The sequence below is a fragment of the Neolamprologus multifasciatus genome, chromosome 2, assembly GCF_963576455.1.
Source record: "Neolamprologus multifasciatus chromosome 2, fNeoMul1.2, whole genome shotgun sequence".
NCBI classification, from domain to species: domain Eukaryota; kingdom Metazoa; phylum Chordata; class Actinopteri; order Cichliformes; family Cichlidae; genus Neolamprologus; species Neolamprologus multifasciatus.
In genome coordinates this window covers 28,323,871-28,340,549 of record NC_140440.1, presented here as the reverse complement: position 1 = coordinate 28,340,549, position 16,679 = coordinate 28,323,871, and the positions used below count along the sequence as shown (strand labels likewise).

The window sequence follows — 16,679 nt, the reverse complement described above, 5'->3', positions numbered from 1 at the left end:
TCTCTCCCTCTCTCCTCATAAATATATATATATATATATATATATTTATGATAACTAAAAGCGTGTTATTGAATGATCCTACACAATCACTCGTATTAATCTTGGTGCACAACGTCTAACACCACGGACAAAGAGTTTTCACCACATAAAATTTCACGTCTTTCACATCACTAGAAAACCACAGCAGCTGTCACATATTTGAGTTTGTGGTTTTGGTCAACATGGCGAACCGTGTTGATTACATAAAAATGACTGACAATTATTCTAAGAAAGGAGGTGATAGCACGGCATCAAGGGCCACAAAATATCAGCTTTTTTTCTTATGAACTGTGAAGACTAATAAATGAATTAATAACTAAATCTCAAAATATCATTAACCATTGAAGTTTTGCGCCCAGAAATCCACTTAAAATATTTTTTGGCTAAATGTTGAAAGTACTGAAAGCTAAATCAAAGCTTAATTGCTCTCATGTTCAAAATAATGTATCAACGTCAAACAGTCTTGTGAAGATGGATTAATGCTGGTGTTTTGGTGCCTACCTTCTCTTTGTTAGGTAAAGTCTGAGTCCTGGTAAAAGTGTCTCCTCCGTTAATACTGATCAGTTCTCCGTCTACAGGTGGAAACGGGGCGGGGAAAACCACTACGTCACTCTTGAGCGTGTCTGAGCTGAAACACACGTCATACTGCTGAGTAGCTTTAGAGTAAGACCAGCTCCCGTCAGGGTGGGTGGTGATCATGGGGGCGCTGTACCTGCTGAAAGTTCCATCTGTCCTATGGCATCTGACTGCTATTAAAGTGATGAGGCTGAGCAGAAAGATGACGGACACCGACACAATGGCGATCAGCAGATACAGGTTCAAATCCGAGAAGCTGTCCTCCTTTACAGGCACATGTCTGAACTGAGTCTGGATTTCAGCCATGCTTTCAACCACCACCACATCAACAGACACAGTAGCTGACAGGGAGGGTTCTCCGTTATCAGAGACCAAGATCACCAAGGGGTGAGTTTTGAGGTCATTGTCACTCAATCTCCTCTTAGTCCTGATCTCCCCAGTGCTGGTTCCGATCCTGAACAGGTTGTTTCCTTTGGGCTCAGACAGGTGATAAGAAAGCAGCGCATTGTATCCAGAGTCTGTGTCTACAGCCCTGATCTTTGCCACAAAGTATCCCGCTTCAGCAGAATAGGGGATGCTCTCACTATTAACGGAGCCATGCTCAGAATATGGTGCCAAAATCGTGGGACTGTTGTCATTTTCATCCAGGATTAAAACGTTTACAGTCACGTTGCTGCTGAGTGGAGAAACACCAGAGTCTGTGGCCTGAACTTTAAAGTTGAAAGTTTTTAACTCCTCATAGTTAAAAGACTGCAGGCTGATTATATCTCCAGTTTCTGAATTTATATTTAAAACAGATGAAACTGGAATGTTTTTAAGAGAACTATCTAACAGTGTGTACGTCACCTTTGCATTAACATCTAGATCAGCATCGAAGGCATTTACTGTATAAATTACTGAGCCCGTTGGACTGTTTTCTTTGACATACACATTAATAACAGTCCCCATAAATTTGGGTGCGTTATCATTAACATCCGAAACATGAACAGTAATGACTTTGTTACTGGACAGAGGTGGAGCTCCTTCATCTGTGGCTGTAATGGTGACATTATAAACAGAAGTGGTTTCTCTGTCCAGCGGTCCATCTACAACTAAAGAATAATCATTTTTGTAGTTGGACTTGAGATTAAACGGAACAGATCCAACTACCTTACAGCTGGTTACACCATTCTTCCCTCCATCTTTATCACTTACTGTAATAAAAGCAACGATAGTCCCCAGTTCAGCGTCTTCTTTTACCGGTGTCATTAGTGACGTCACTGATATCAGTGGGGGATTATCATTCATATCAACGATCTCAATCAGTAATTTAGCATGCGCACTACGAGGAGAGATGCCGTGATCTTTTACTTGTACTCTGACTTCATAAGCATGCGTCCCTTCATAATCTAATCCACCTTTCACTGTAATTTCTCCTGTTTCTGAATTGAGATCAAACATATCTGATGGATCACTGCTGCCCCTTTTGATGAAAGAATACAGTAGTTTACTGTTCATGCCCTCGTCTAAATCTGTGGCATTTAACTTAACCACAAGGGTTCCGGGTGTAGAATTTTCTGTCACTCTCACTTTATATAGAGATTTGCTAAACACCGGTGCATTATCATTGGAATCTATTATGTTTACTGTTATTTGAAGTGTGCCTGATTTGGCAGGTTTTCCTCCATCTACAGCGGTCAGAATGAGATTAACTACCGACTGTTTTTCTCGATCTAAAGCTTTCTGCAGCACTAATTCAGCAGAAATTGCATGTTCATCACCGCTCTGTACATCAAGTGAGAAATGTTCATTTTGATTCAGCCTGTAGGCCTTTACCGAGTTACTGCCTAAATCTGCATCTTCCGCTATAGGCAGTAGGTATCGTTCTCCTGCTGAGACTGTTTCAGATATATTTAACGAAAATGACTTTTCAATGAATTCTGGTGAATTATCATTTATATCTAACACGGTCACTTCGATGCGATGCACATTCACTGGATTGCTTAAAACAGCCTGTATTCTTAGGGAACACTGCACCGTGCTCAGACAAAGCTCCTCTCTGTCAATTCTGTCGTTAACAAAGAGGCTTCCGGTTCTTAAATTCACGTCAAAATATTTCTTACTGTAACTCGAAATAATACGCAGATCCCTGGTTTCCAGCTCTTGTACATTGAGGTTTAAGTCCTTTGCGACATTCCCTACCACAGTGCCTTTGTTCGTCTCCTCGGAAATGGAGTAAGATAATTGTGAAGCAGACCAGTGACAGAGACAAAGAAGTATAACCATATGAATCCATGCACAATCTCGGTTTCCCATAGTTGAACAGTCAACGCATAAATCTGTAAATCCAGATGATTCTATATCCCGTAAATATCCGCTATAGACACCATTATCCAGCAGCAGCAGCCCTTCTCGCCACAGTACGGTCCCAGTGTGTCTTTAAACTGGTGTCCAATGACGGCCTCAGTATTCCCGTACTGGGTGGAGTTATAGATATACAATTGTTTCTACGGTCTCCAACGACACCGTGTGGCAAATGTGAGAAGACTCAAGAGAAATATGAGCAACATTAAGTCCCCATGATTTGTTGCATTACAAATATTTTACAATAAATTTGCAGTCTTGGAGTTTTTGACTTGGTCAGTTGTCAGTTTTTATATATAATACTTAAATATTTGCGCATATCCGTCTTTAGACATAAATCCGAAACTCTGAAGAGCCGTTAAAGGCTAGAATATTTCCTCAGCGGTGCAGTGCATTTGGAAGAAGGTGAATTCACAGCAAATTAAAATGAAATAAAACAGAAGTGATACAATTATAATAATAATAATAAAAAAAGAAAACACCTCTTCGCCAAAATATGACCTTGTGCTTTTAACTAATTTTAATAAATAATAATAATTTAAAAAAAAGGTTCTGAGTATACTGGCACTGAGAGTTCAATCGTAACGTTGCATCTTTGTTTCAGCACCACGGATAGCGCTGTAGCCACCAGCATGAGCAATGATTTGTTAAGCAGACAAGAATCTAAAAAAACAAGGGAAAAAATGGGCACGATCGCAATGTTCTCGAGGTGTGGTAGATAAGAAGGTTAATCGTGAGTGCTGATATTACAATAAGCGCTGATATTAACGGCTATGACAACCGGGGCATTCCTACTTTTTTGTTGCTTTAATTTGAGAGTCTGATGACTTGTTGAAATGCAGTGAATATAGAATCTAAATTGTGAACAGAAAGCACTCAAATAAAAACTCAAAAGCACATACCTTCTCTTTGTTAGGTAAAGTCTGAGTCCTGGTAAAAGTGTCTCCTCCGTTAATACTGATCAGTTCTCCATCTACAGGTGGAAACGGGGCGGGGAAAACTACTACGTCACTCTTGAGCGTGTCTGAGCTGAAACACACGTCATACTGCTGAGTAGCTTTAGAGTAAGACCAGCTCCCGTCAGGGTGGGTGGTGATCATGGGGGCGCTGTACCTGCTGAAAGTTCCATCTGTCCTGTGGCATCTGACTGCTATTAAAGTGATGAGGCTGAGCAGAAAGATGACGGACACCGACACAATGGCGATCAGCAGATACAGGTTCAAATCCGAGAAGCTGTCCTCCTTTACAGGCACATGTCTGAACTGAGTCTGGATTTCAGCCGTGCTTTCAACCACCACCACATCAATAGACACAGTAGCTGACAGGGAGGGTTCTCCGTTATCAGAGACCAAGACCACCAAGGGGTGAGTTTTGAGGTCATTGTCACTCACTCTTCTCTTAGTCCTGATCTCCCCGGTGCTGGTTCCGATCCTGAACAGGTTGTTTCCTTTGGGCTCAGACAGGTGATAAGAAAGCAGCGCATTGTATCCAGAGTCTGCATCTACAGCCCTGATCTTTGCCACAAAGTATCCCGCTTCAGCAGAATAGGGGATGCTCTCACTGTTAACGGAGCCGTGCTGAGAATATGGCGCGAGAATCGTGGGACTGTTGTCATTTTCATCCAGGATTAAAACGTTGACAGTGACGTTGCTGCTGAGCGGAGGAACACCAGAGTCTGTGGCCTGAACTTTAAACTGGAACATTTTCAGCTCCTCGTAATTAAAAGACTGAAGACTGATTATGTCTCCAGTCTCTGAGTTTATGTTTAAAACAGCTGAAATCGAAAATTCTTTCGGATAGTTCTCTATTAACGAATAAGTTAATTTAGCATTTTCATTTGTGTCAGCATCACATGCTGTCACTTTTGTGATTATGTCTCCCACTTTACTGTTCTCTTTCACGTAAATATTCATATAGCCATCTGGAAAACTCGGTGCATTATCATTAACATCAGAAATGTGCACAGTGATTACAGCACTGCTTGAAAGAGGCGGACTGCCTTCATCGGTCGCGATTATAGTTACACTGTATTGTGATAGAGTCTCCCTGTCAAGCTGACCGTTAACTATCAGTGAGTAATAGTTTTTGTAATTTGACTTTAATTTAAATGGGATGGAATCTTTCAATTTACAAGTGGTGAGGCCATTTTGCCCCCCGTCTTTATCCGTTACAGTCACAAGTGCAACAACTGTTCCAATTTCAGCATTTTCCTTTACTGGGCTCATAAGTGAAGTTACTGAAATCTGTGGTGCATTGTCATTGACATCAACAATCTCCAACAGCACTTTAGAATAACCGCTACGAGGGGAAGCGCCTTGGTCGCTAGCGCGCACTCTTAATTCATATGCAGTGTTTTCCTCGTAATCCAGATTACCCTTCACAATGATTTCGCCGCTCTCAGGAATAACAATGAACTTTTCAGGGGAATCTACATTTCCTCTTTTCATTAAAGAATACCTGACGTCTGAGTTTGAACCCTCGTCCAAGTCTGTTGCATTTAATTTGAGTATTGTTGTACCTATTGGCACACTTTCACTGACGATTACTTTATGAAGCGGCTTGCTAAATGAAGGCGTGTTATCGTTAACGTCTATGACATTCACAAAAATCTGCATGGTGCCAGATCTCACAGGCTTTCCTCCATCAACGGCTGTCAAAGTTAGTTTAATAACGGATTGTTTCTCTCGATCTAAAGCTTTTTGCAGCACTAACTCAGCAGACAAATGGTCTCCTCCGCTACTGACATCTATGGAGAAATGCTCGTTTGGACTTAATATGTAGGATTTCACTGAATTGCTGCCAGTGTCTGCATCCTGAGCTGCCGGGAGCGGATACCTCTCTCCCGTTGAAGACGATTCGGAGATATTAAACACATGGATTTGTTCAAGGAATGTCTGAGCGTTATCGTTGACGTCCACAATGCTGACTTCAATGCGATGAATATTTATGGGATGGTTTAACAGTCCCTCTATATTTAAAGAACACTTTGGTAAATTAGGACAAAGCTCTTCTCGGTCTATTCTTTCGCCAACGAACAAAGCTCCTGTCCGTAAATTAGCCTCAAAATATGCCTTACTGTATCCCGATACAATCCGAAATCCTCGTTCCTCCAGTTGTTGTGTATTAATGTTCAAATCCTTCGCGATATTCCCCACTACCGTGCCTTTGTCCACCTCCTCAGAAACGGAGTAGGAAATCTGAGCTACACAGCAGCCGGATAAACAAAGAGTAATGGCGAACAACATCCATTCCGCCTCTCTGTGGTGTCGGAGACTCATTCTGTTATGCAGATATTATTCCAGGGAAATAAACGCACTTCATTCACTAATGCAGACAAATATCCGAAAGACTACCAAGCTGTCTACACGCAGATACCATCGTTCAAGACGAGGCGATTTACTAACCCGGACAGAAACGCAGAGGCTGTTTCTTATTTCACCAACAGTGAAGGTGGAGCTTTAACTCATAATTTACATCAGTGAGTTTGTGGTCTAGGGCGACATCTAGTGTTCCCTTTATCGAGAACAGTTTAATATTTAGAGATTGTTTGTTTTCCCAAACACACCAGAAATGGATCACGAATATCAGATGTCATAATATATTACCGTTTTGTGTTCCAGAAAACGTCGTGCACACTAAAAGAAGCCAGGTAAATTGGAACTACGCAATCAGAGAAGAGTTTTGTTAAGTAGTAAAGAAAAAATCTTCACATTCAGTTAAAACATTTCAAGTTATATAACCAACGATTTTGCCTTTCCAGGTGAACATATTAGGTACTGTAAATTATATGGTACAAATTATGGACCAGCTGATCATTTATGGGCATGTAACTTCAACATTTTATTTATACAAGCTTATGGTGTTGAGACTCACAGATAAGCTATTTCAGGACATGAAGCTAAACACGAAAGACTCGCAGACAAAGCGAAATCAGCACCGCGGAGAGCGCCTTTCCCATTATGCAGCTTCAGACCATATAATTACTAGTTATTTACTGTATTACACCAGCACTTTTCATATAGTCGATTGATTAAGAAAATACTTCAGTGAGGGAAGTCATATTTGCAGCATTACCCAAATAAAAAACGTATGTAATCTACTTTTCTGTATGAATGTACGAATTTTGCTTTAAACCATGTACACTGACATTACAGTATTATGCTATGTGCGGGTATCAAAATACAGACAGGGGTGGTATCCCTTGAACTGGAATTAGTGGTTGAAAGCATCTTACCTTTTCTTTGTTAGGTAAAGTCTGAGTCCTGGTAAAAGTGTCTCCTCCGTTAATACTGATCAGTTCCCCATCTACAGGTGGAAACGGGGCGGGGAAGACTACTACGTCACTCTTGAGCGTGTCTGAGCTGAAACACACGTCATACTGCTGAGTAGCTTTAGAGTAAGACCAGCTCCCGTCAGGGTGGGTGGTGATCATGGGGGCGCTGTACCTGCTGAAAGTGCCGTCTGTCCTGTGGCATCTGACTGCTATTAAAGTGATGAGGCTGAGCAGAAAGATGATGGACACCGACACAATAGCGATCAGCAGATACAGGTTCAAATCCGAGAAGCTGTCCTCCTTTACAGGCACATGTCTGAACTGAGTCTGGATTTCAGCCGTGCTTTCAACCACCACCACATCAATCGACACAGTAGCTGACAGGGAGGGTTCTCCGTTATCAGAGACCAAGACCACCAAGGGGTGAGTTTTGATGTCATTGTCACTCATTCTCCTCCTAGTCCTGATCTCCCCGGTGCTGGTTCCGATCCTGAACAGGTTGTTTCCTTTGGGCTCAGACAGGTGATAAGAAAGCAGCGCATTGTATCCAGAGTCTGCGTCTACAGCCCTGATCTTTGCCACAAAGTATCCCGCTTCAGCAGAATAGGGGATGTTCTCACTGTTAACGGAGCCGTGCTCAGAATATGGCGCGAGAATTGTTGGATTATTATCATTTTCATCCAGGATTAAAACGTTGACAGTGACGTTGCTGCTGAGCGGAGGAACACCAGAGTCTGTGGCCTGAACTTTAAACTGAAAACTTTTTAACTCCTCATAGTTAAAAGACTGCAGACTGATTATGTCTCCAGTCTCTGCGTTAATGTTTACCATTGTAGACACCGGCACTGATTTACTGTTACTCTCTAAAAATGAATATCTCACCTGACTATTCCGGTCAGTGTCCGCATCATGTGCAGTTACCCTTTTAATAATCTCCCCAACTTTACTGTTTTCTTTGACGTAGACATTAACAACCGATTCTGAGAAATTAGGCGAATTGTCGTTTATATCAGAAACGCGAATAGTAATCACAGTTGTGTTCATTAAGGGCGGACTCCCTTCATCGGTCGCTGAAACTGTAACGTTGTATTGGGAGGTAATTTCTCTGTCAAGGGCCCCGTCAACGACTAAAGAATAATAGTTTTTGTAGTTGGTTTCTAGTTTAAAGGGAACATCATTTTTTATTTTACATTTAATTTCACCATTCTTACCTCCATCGCGGTCGAGTACGGAAACAAGTGCTATTGCAGTACCTACACCTGCGTCCTCCTTTACGCTGCTGAGGAGTGACGTCACTGTTATCGCCGGAGCGTTGTCATTTACGTCTATTACTTCAACCAGCACCTTACAGTGAGCAGACATCGGTGGCTGGGCCTTATCGTTAGCTTCTGCGCGGATCTCAAACGCTGTATATTCCTCATAATCAACATTAGCTTTGACTGTGATCACCCCCATTACAGGATCAATGTGAAACATCTCTAATATACGATCCTGCCCTTTACTTCTCAAAGAATACATTATCTCACCGTTTGTTCCCTGATCTGCGTCTGTTGCATTCAGCGTAATCACATTTGTCCCGATTGGTGTATTCTCGAATAAACGAGTTTTGTACAAGGGGGTACTAAACACTGGTGGGTTATCGTTTATATCTAAAACATGTATAATAACTAGTGACGTGCCAGATCTGGATGGAGTCCCTCCATCTGCAGCAATCACTGTGAGATTTATCACAGGCTGCTTCTCTCTGTCCAGCATTTTCTGTAAGACTAGTTCGGCATAGACGCTTTCTCCGCCTTTGATTGTAGCGAGAGAAAAATATTCATTCGGCGTCAGCTTAAAAGCGTTCACCATATTCTTCCCCACATCTGCATCAATAGGCTCAGACAAAGCAAATTTCATCCCAGGGAGAGTATTCTCTGCTATGTCTATAATCTGAGACCTTTCCGTGAATAACGGGTCGTTGTCGTTGACATCTAGAATATTTATTTCTACGCGATAGAGCTTTAAGGGATTGTTTATCACAGCTTCTACATTGACTGTGCATTTTAGGGTCTTCGCACAGAGCTCCTCTCTGTCTACTCTCTCATTAACATAGAGAGCACCGGTTTTTAGATTTACCTCGAAATATTTTCTTTGAGAGCCGCTGATAATCTGAAACATGCGAGATTCCAATTCCTGAAGGCTGAGATTTAAATCCTTAGCGATATTTCCCACAGAAGTCCCCACATCCACTTCCTCAAACACGGAATATGAGAGCTGCACAGATTGCGCTTCCCAACAACACTCCAGCAGCACAAGCACCAGATATGAAACAATAGACATCCTCATTGGTACATGCATAAATCCACAACGTAATTGAAACGCAGATCCCAACAAGGTCACCTTTTCACTATTTCTATAGTTACTAAAAATACACTTTCAGATATGCGCTAAATTATAGTGTACACGTACATGTACAAAATAATATATACACCCTCGGTCCTTTCGCACCGTCTTTGCCGTTTTTGTCAAAAAGCCCGGAGAGCCACATCCTCTTGTACAACTGGGAGGAGCACGAAACTACAATACAGAAATCTCAGTGTCACAGTCTGCGGCGCCACCACGTGGACATCTGCCACAACTATCACAATATCTCTTTCATAAATAGTCAACGGATGTTTGTGAGCGATTCTTAGTATTTCACCTTCTTTTTTACTGTTGGTAAAATGCATCTGAAATGTTACTAAATTAATTTAATACTATGTGTAAATTAAATTCACAAGTTGATTGATTTCGTCTGATATTGAACAGAAGAAAAAACACATATACACACCACCGAATCCACACTGTTTATGTATAAAACGAAAATAAAACAGAAAATATAAAATGTTCTCCAAACTGTACTTAATATACTGGTTAATTTCTGTAATGAAATAACACAACTGGAAATGTTAAATACCGCTTTAACAGGTTCAGCCTGGGTCCTTGTAAGTGTCTCCGTGAAGTACAAGTGCAATTTGTTAATGCTACGGTTGACCTAAAAGCTTCACAAAAGAAAGTTTACCCTTACCTTCTCTTTGTTAGGTAAAGTCTGAGTCTTGGTAAAAGTGTCACCTCCGTTAATACTGATCAGTTCTGCATCTACAGGTGGAAACGGGGCGGGGAAGACCACCACGTCACTCTTGAGCGTGTCTGAGCTGAAACACACGTCATACTGCTGAGTAGCTTTAGAGTAAGACCAGCTCCCGTCAGGGTGGGTGGTGATCATGGGGGCGCTGTACCTGCTGAAAGTGCCGTCTGTCCTGTGGCATCTGACTGCTATTAAAGTGATGAGGCTGAGCAGAAAGATGACAGACACCGACACAATGGCGATCAGCAGATACAGGTTCAAATCCGAGAAGCTGTCCTCCTTTACAGGCACATGTCTGAACTGAGTCTGGATTTCAGCCGTGCTTTCAACCACCACCACATCAATCGACACAGTAGCTGACAGGGAGGGTTCTCCGTTATCAGAGACTAAGACCACCAAGGGGTGAGTTTTGATGTCATTGTCACTCATTCTCCTCTTAGTCCTGATCTCCCCGGTGCTGGTTCCGATCCTGAACAGGTTGTTTCCTTTGGGCTCAGACAGGTGATAAGAAAGCAGCGCATTGTATCCAGAGTCTGCGTCTACAGCCCTTATCTTTGCCACAAAGTATCCCGCTTCAGCAGAATAGGGGATATTCTCACTGTTAACGGAGCCATGCTCAGAGTAAGGAGCGAGAATTGTTGGATTATTATCATTTTCATCCAGGATTAAAATGTTGACAGTGACGTTGCTGCTAAGCGGAGGAACACCAGAGTCTGTGGCCTGAACTTTAAAGTGGAAAGTTTTTAACTCCTCGTAGTTAAAAGACTGCAGGCTGACTATATCTCCTGTCTCTGAATTAACAGTTACCATTGAAGCCATTTGCGTGGTCTTGGAAGAGCTGCTAATTAAATGATACATTGATTTTGCGTTTTCATTTAAATCCAGATCTGTCGTTGTCAGTTTATGAATAGTAGTTCCAATTGGACTATTCTCTTTCACATATAGAGTAATTGGAGAGTTCGGGAATTTAGGGGGGTTGTCATTTACATCAGAAACGTGAATAGTGATAACAGTTGTGCTGGACAGAGAGGGCGTCCCTTCATCTGTAGCTACAATATATATATCATATCGGGAAACAGTCTCTCTGTCAAGAAGCCCGTCCACTAGCAAAGAATAATAGTTTTTATAGTTGGATTTTAATTTAAATGGCACAGAACCTGTTATCTTACAGTTTGTGAGGCCATTTTTACCCCCGTCTTGATCAGTGATAGTCACCATAGCAACAGCTGTGCCTATTTCAGCGTCCTCTTTCACTGAAGTCATGATTGAAGACACTGAGATTTCTGGAGCATTGTCATTAACGTCAATGACTTCAACTAAAACTTTGCCATGTGCACTGCGAGGAGGAGTTCCTCTGTCTCGGGCTTGAACGCGGATCTCAAATGCTTGGTTTTCCTCATAATCAATATTTCCTCGCACAGTAATTTCCCCAGTATTATTATTCAGGGAAAATTTGTCATCAGGGTTTAAACGTCCTCTTTCTGTAAATGTGTAGACAACCTGACCATTAATACCATCATCTAAATCACTCGCAGTGAGTGTTAGTAACGGTGTGCCAATATTTGCATTTTCAATTACTTGGACTTTGTAGAGAGATTTACTGAACACGGGAGAATTATCGTTCACATCCAGAACATTAACGTGTATTTGCAAAGTCCCCGTTTTGGGAGATTTTCCCCCGTCTATCGCAGTCAGAGTGAGCTCAATAACAGCTTGCTTTTCTCGATCTAAGGCTTTCTGCAGCACCAACTCAGCAGACACACTCTGGTCGCCAGTACTCTGTATATCTAAAGAGAAATAATCATTCGCGTTCAATTTATAAGTCTTCACTGAGTTAACGCCAACATCTGGGTCATGCGCTATCGGCAACGGATGCCTTTCTCCGATATATGAGGACTCAGACATATCAATTGTAGATATATCTTCTTGAAAAGACGGGGCATTGTCATTAATATCATTGATTACAACTTCAATTCGATGAAGACTGCGAGGGTTACTCAATATGGCCTCGATATTTAAAGAGCACTTTACCGTATTAGGACATAGCTCCTCCCGATCTATTCTCTCGCTAACGAAAAGTACTCCAGATTCAAGATTGATATCAAAATACGAGAATCTATACCCAGATGTAATCTGAAGACCCGCTGACTGAAGCTGCTGCACACTAAGATTTAAATCCTTCGCTAGATTTCCCACCGCAGCGCCTTTGTCCACCTCCTCAAAAATGGAATAGGATATCTGAGCCACGGACCATTCACAGAGACAAAGAAGGCTGACCAACAGACTCCAAATATTATCCCATTGTCTTCGAGCAGCCATCGCTGTTTATACAAAAGGATGAAATCCTGAATTATACTTCCTGGAAAGAAACGCCAAATATGAAAAATATCCCTTCCTGTATCCACTCTCGCCAAGGATCCTCACTCATTAGGGCCTTGGTCGTCTGTGCGCTTCTTTCACAAAGCAATGGCAGATGGTGACGTTTCATCTTTTCGTCATTAAATGAGGAGGAGTTTCTAAACGCCAACGAGTATATTTTTTTTGCATGGTCTCTAGCGACATCTTGTGACATTTCTGTATTCGGTTACATGGCCCGAAATATAAGATGTTTTTTTTTTTTTTAATATAAGGTATAACAGAATTAAAATCCATGCAGAATAATCCACAAGTTACGTTTTTTTGGATGACATATACAGTTTAATAAATTCGTTTGCATTATTAATGATCTTTTTTTTAAATTATTATTCATCTATATTTTGTACACCCCCCAATATTCAGCACAACGGACAGCACCAGACTATAACGACACAAAACAGAAGAAAGCTGCTGCCAGCACCATGGACAGCGGTTCAGTGCACTTTCAATGCATGCGGTTCAACTGCTAAACATAATTAGTACCCAATTTACCAAAATACAGCTATTAAACCATATTCCACTAATCTCTATGTGGCCGTAAACCAATAAAAATCTTAGGATGCCCTTTAAAAGTTGTAAATGTTCTTAAGAACATTTTTACCGACTTACTCTGACACGTTTTTGATATTTATACGGTGTCCTTGAGAGGCCAAACGGACTGCAACTTAAGAAAACAGGAAAACGGCAACGGAAATAGGAAAAAAACAAACAAAACAGAAATAGGAAAAACGACAACGGAAATAAGAAAAAAGAAAACGCAAATAGGAAAAACGAAAACACAAATAGGAAAAAACAGATTTCCAAAAGCACAAGGGAAGTGTTTCTGGGGAGACAATAACCCGACGGACCAGTTGCAGGAACCAAAATATGCTAAGAATTGCGCTGGGAGAGACTTAAAAGAAGTGGAGGATCTATCGGTTTTGTGGTAAGTGTGTTAGCCTAACTATTAGCCTAAAAATCCGTCATCAGTATTATAGGAATCATGATAAAACACACCTAGCTTGTTTTGGGTTCCTCCAACTGGTCCGTCGGGTTCTTGTCTCCCCAGAAACACTTCCCTTGTGCTTTTGGAAATCTGTTTTTTCCTGTTTCCGTTGTCATTTTTCTTATTTCCGTTGTGTTTGTGTGCTTTTGCAGTGTTTTTCTTTTTGCTGGTGTTTTCTTAAGTTGCAGTCCGTTTGGCCTCTCAGGGCCACCGTATATTTAACACATATTTAACACATCTATTAATTCATTATCCGACATTCAATGATATACAGAAATCTCAATTATTCAGAGCAGCATTTCCTTACCTTCTCTTTGTTAGGTAAAGTCTGAGTCCTGGTAAAAGTGTCTCCTCCGTTAATACTGATCAGTTCTCCATCTACTGGTGGAAACGGGGCGGGGAACACTACTACGTCACTCTTGAGCGTGTCTGAGCTGAAACACACGTCATACTGCTGAGTAGCTTTAGAATAAGACCAGCTCCCGTCAGGGTGGGTGGTGATCATGGGTGCGCTGTATCTGCTGAAAGTGCCATCTGTCCTGTGGCATCTGACTGCTATTAAAGTGATGAGGCTGAGCAGAAAGATGACGGACACCGACACAATGGCGATCAGCAGATACAGGTTCAAATCCGAGAAGCTGTCCTCCCTTACAGGCACATGTCTGAACTGAGTCTGGATTTCAGCCGTGCTTTCAACCACCACCACATCAATTGACACAGTAGCTGACAGGGAGGGTTCTCCGTTATCAGAAACCAAGACCACCAAGGGATGAGTTTTAAGGTCATTGTCACTCATTCTCCTCCTAGTCCTGATCTCCCCGGTGCTGGTTCCGATCCTAAACAGGTTGTTTCCTTTGGGCTCAGACAGGTGATAAGAAAGCAGCGCATTGTATCCAGAGTCTGCGTCTACAGCCCTGATCTTTGCCACAAAGTATCCCGCTTCAGCAGAATAGGGGATGCTCTCACTGTTAATGGAGCCATGCTCAGAGTAAGGGGTGAGAATTGTTGGATTATTGTCATTTTCATCCAGAATTAAAACGTTGACAGTGACATTGCTGCTGAGCGGAGGAACACCAGAGTCTGTGGCCTGAACTTTAAATTGAAACATTTTCAACTCCTCGTAGTTAAAAGACTGCAGGCTGATTATGTCTCCAGTTTCTGAGTTAATGTTTACCATTGTGGGGAGAGGAAGTGATTTACTATTACTATCTAATAGTGAATAGCTCACCTGACCGTTGTTGCTAATGTCAACATCGACTGCAGTCACCCTTTTTATAACTGTTCCTACCTTGCTGTTTTCTTTCACAAAAACATTTATTAAAGACTGTGAAAAACGTGGCGCATTGTCGTTAATATCAGAAAGGTAAACAGTGATAACACTAGTGTTAGAAAGTGGAGGGCTCCCTTCATCCGTAGCTGAAATTGTGACATTGTACTGAGGGGTCTCCTCTCTGTCTAGATGTCCGTCAACAACTAAAGAGTAATAATTTTTGTAATTTGTCTCCAGTTTGAACGGAACTTTATTTAAGATTACACATTCAACTTCACCGTTGTTACCACTATCTGTATCTAGAACTGAAACAAGTGCAATAGCAGTGCCTATTTCAGCGTCCTCGTTCACTGCATTGAGAAGTGACGTCACTTTGATTTCAGGAGCGTTGTCATTTAAGTCTATTACTTCAACCAGCACCTTACTATGGGCTGCCATGGGGGGCTGGCCTTTGTCTCTAGCTTCTGCTCGGATCTCGAAAGCTTTTCTTTCTTCATAGTCGATTTTGGCTTTGACTGAAATAACCCCTGTCTCAGGGTCAATTTGGAAAATATCCAAAATATGATCCTGATCCTTACTACGTAAGGAGTACACTATTTCACCATTTGTTCCTTCATCAGCGTCAGTCGCATTTAAGGTGAAGATCGTAGTGCCAATCGGGCTATTTTCGAGTGTTTTAATTTTGTAAAGAGTGCTACTGAACACTGGTGCGTTATCATTAATGTCTAACACACTTACTTCAATTTCTGATGTCCCCGTGTTTGGTGGAGACCCTCCGTCTATTGCAGTTAACAAAAGTTGTATACTTGCTTGTTTCTCACGATCCAGGGCTTTCTGCAGCACTAACTCTGGAGATATACTCTTTCCTCTTTTATGTGTGGCAAGACTGAAATATTCATTAGTACTCAGCTTATAGGCACTAACACTGTTTTTACCCACGTCAGCGTCGCTTGCCTCCGATAGCGCAAATCTAAACCCAGGCAGTGTGTTCTCTGCAATTTCCAGTATTTGAGATTTCGTGTTAAAGGATGGAGACTGGTCGTTCACATCTCTAATTTCTATCTCCACGCGGTAAAGCTTTAACGGATTGTTTATCACAGCCTCTACGGTAATCGTGCATTTGGGCTCATCTGTACAAACCTCCTCTCGATCTATTCTCTCACTGACATACAGAAATCCGGTCTTTAGATTTATCTCAAAGTATTTCTTTTTAGATGCAACAATCTGAAACAAACGGGAGACCAACTCCTGCACGTTAAGGTTTAGATCCTTGGCGATATTTCCGACATTAGTCCCCGGATTCACCTCCTCTGAGACGGAATAGGAGAGCTGTGCAGCCGTCGCTTCCCAATAATAAGCCAAGAGCACAATCAAAAGAAATGAGACAATAGCGCTTCTTCTCGTCGTTAAATGCATACTTCCGCCGGAATACAGCAAATAATATATCCACAAATCCGTTCCCAGTGGTAGATGGTAGGATATGACAAAAATCAAGGCGACTGTGATATTTTTAAAGAGAAATGCTCCATTATGCCGCTCCTTCCCTTCCCTCGTCCCTTTGTGATGAAAACCACAGCTATTCCGCTTTTACACTGGGAGGAGCGTCCACCTTTCTGTGCCACGGTCTACAGCGTCGCTACGTGGTAATATGAAGAAAGTACACACATTG

The 16,679-nt window shown here is 41.8% G+C and overlaps 1 protein-coding gene and 5 pseudogenes across 15 annotated transcripts in view; all 6 read right to left on the bottom strand.

Moving 5' to 3' along the window:
* LOC146524618 (protocadherin alpha-C2-like) overlaps nt 1-16,679 on the bottom strand; it is a 216,634-nt gene that overhangs the window by 58,239 nt on the left and 141,716 nt on the right. The window lies entirely within an intron of this gene.
* Nucleotides 51-3,456, bottom strand: LOC146524642 (protocadherin alpha-5 pseudogene; annotated as a pseudogene).
* LOC146524641 (protocadherin alpha-2 pseudogene) lies at nt 3,580-6,237 on the bottom strand (annotated as a pseudogene).
* On the bottom strand, nt 6,248-9,571 carry LOC146524640 (protocadherin alpha-3 pseudogene; annotated as a pseudogene).
* Nucleotides 10,076-13,032, bottom strand: LOC146524639 (protocadherin alpha-2 pseudogene; annotated as a pseudogene). The gene is made up of 2 exons (XR_014876480.1): nt 10,219-13,032; nt 10,076-10,171 (listed from the first exon to the last, which is right to left on the bottom strand). The product of XR_014876480.1 is annotated as a protocadherin alpha-2 pseudogene (transcript).
* Nucleotides 13,163-16,426, bottom strand: LOC146524638 (protocadherin alpha-3 pseudogene; annotated as a pseudogene).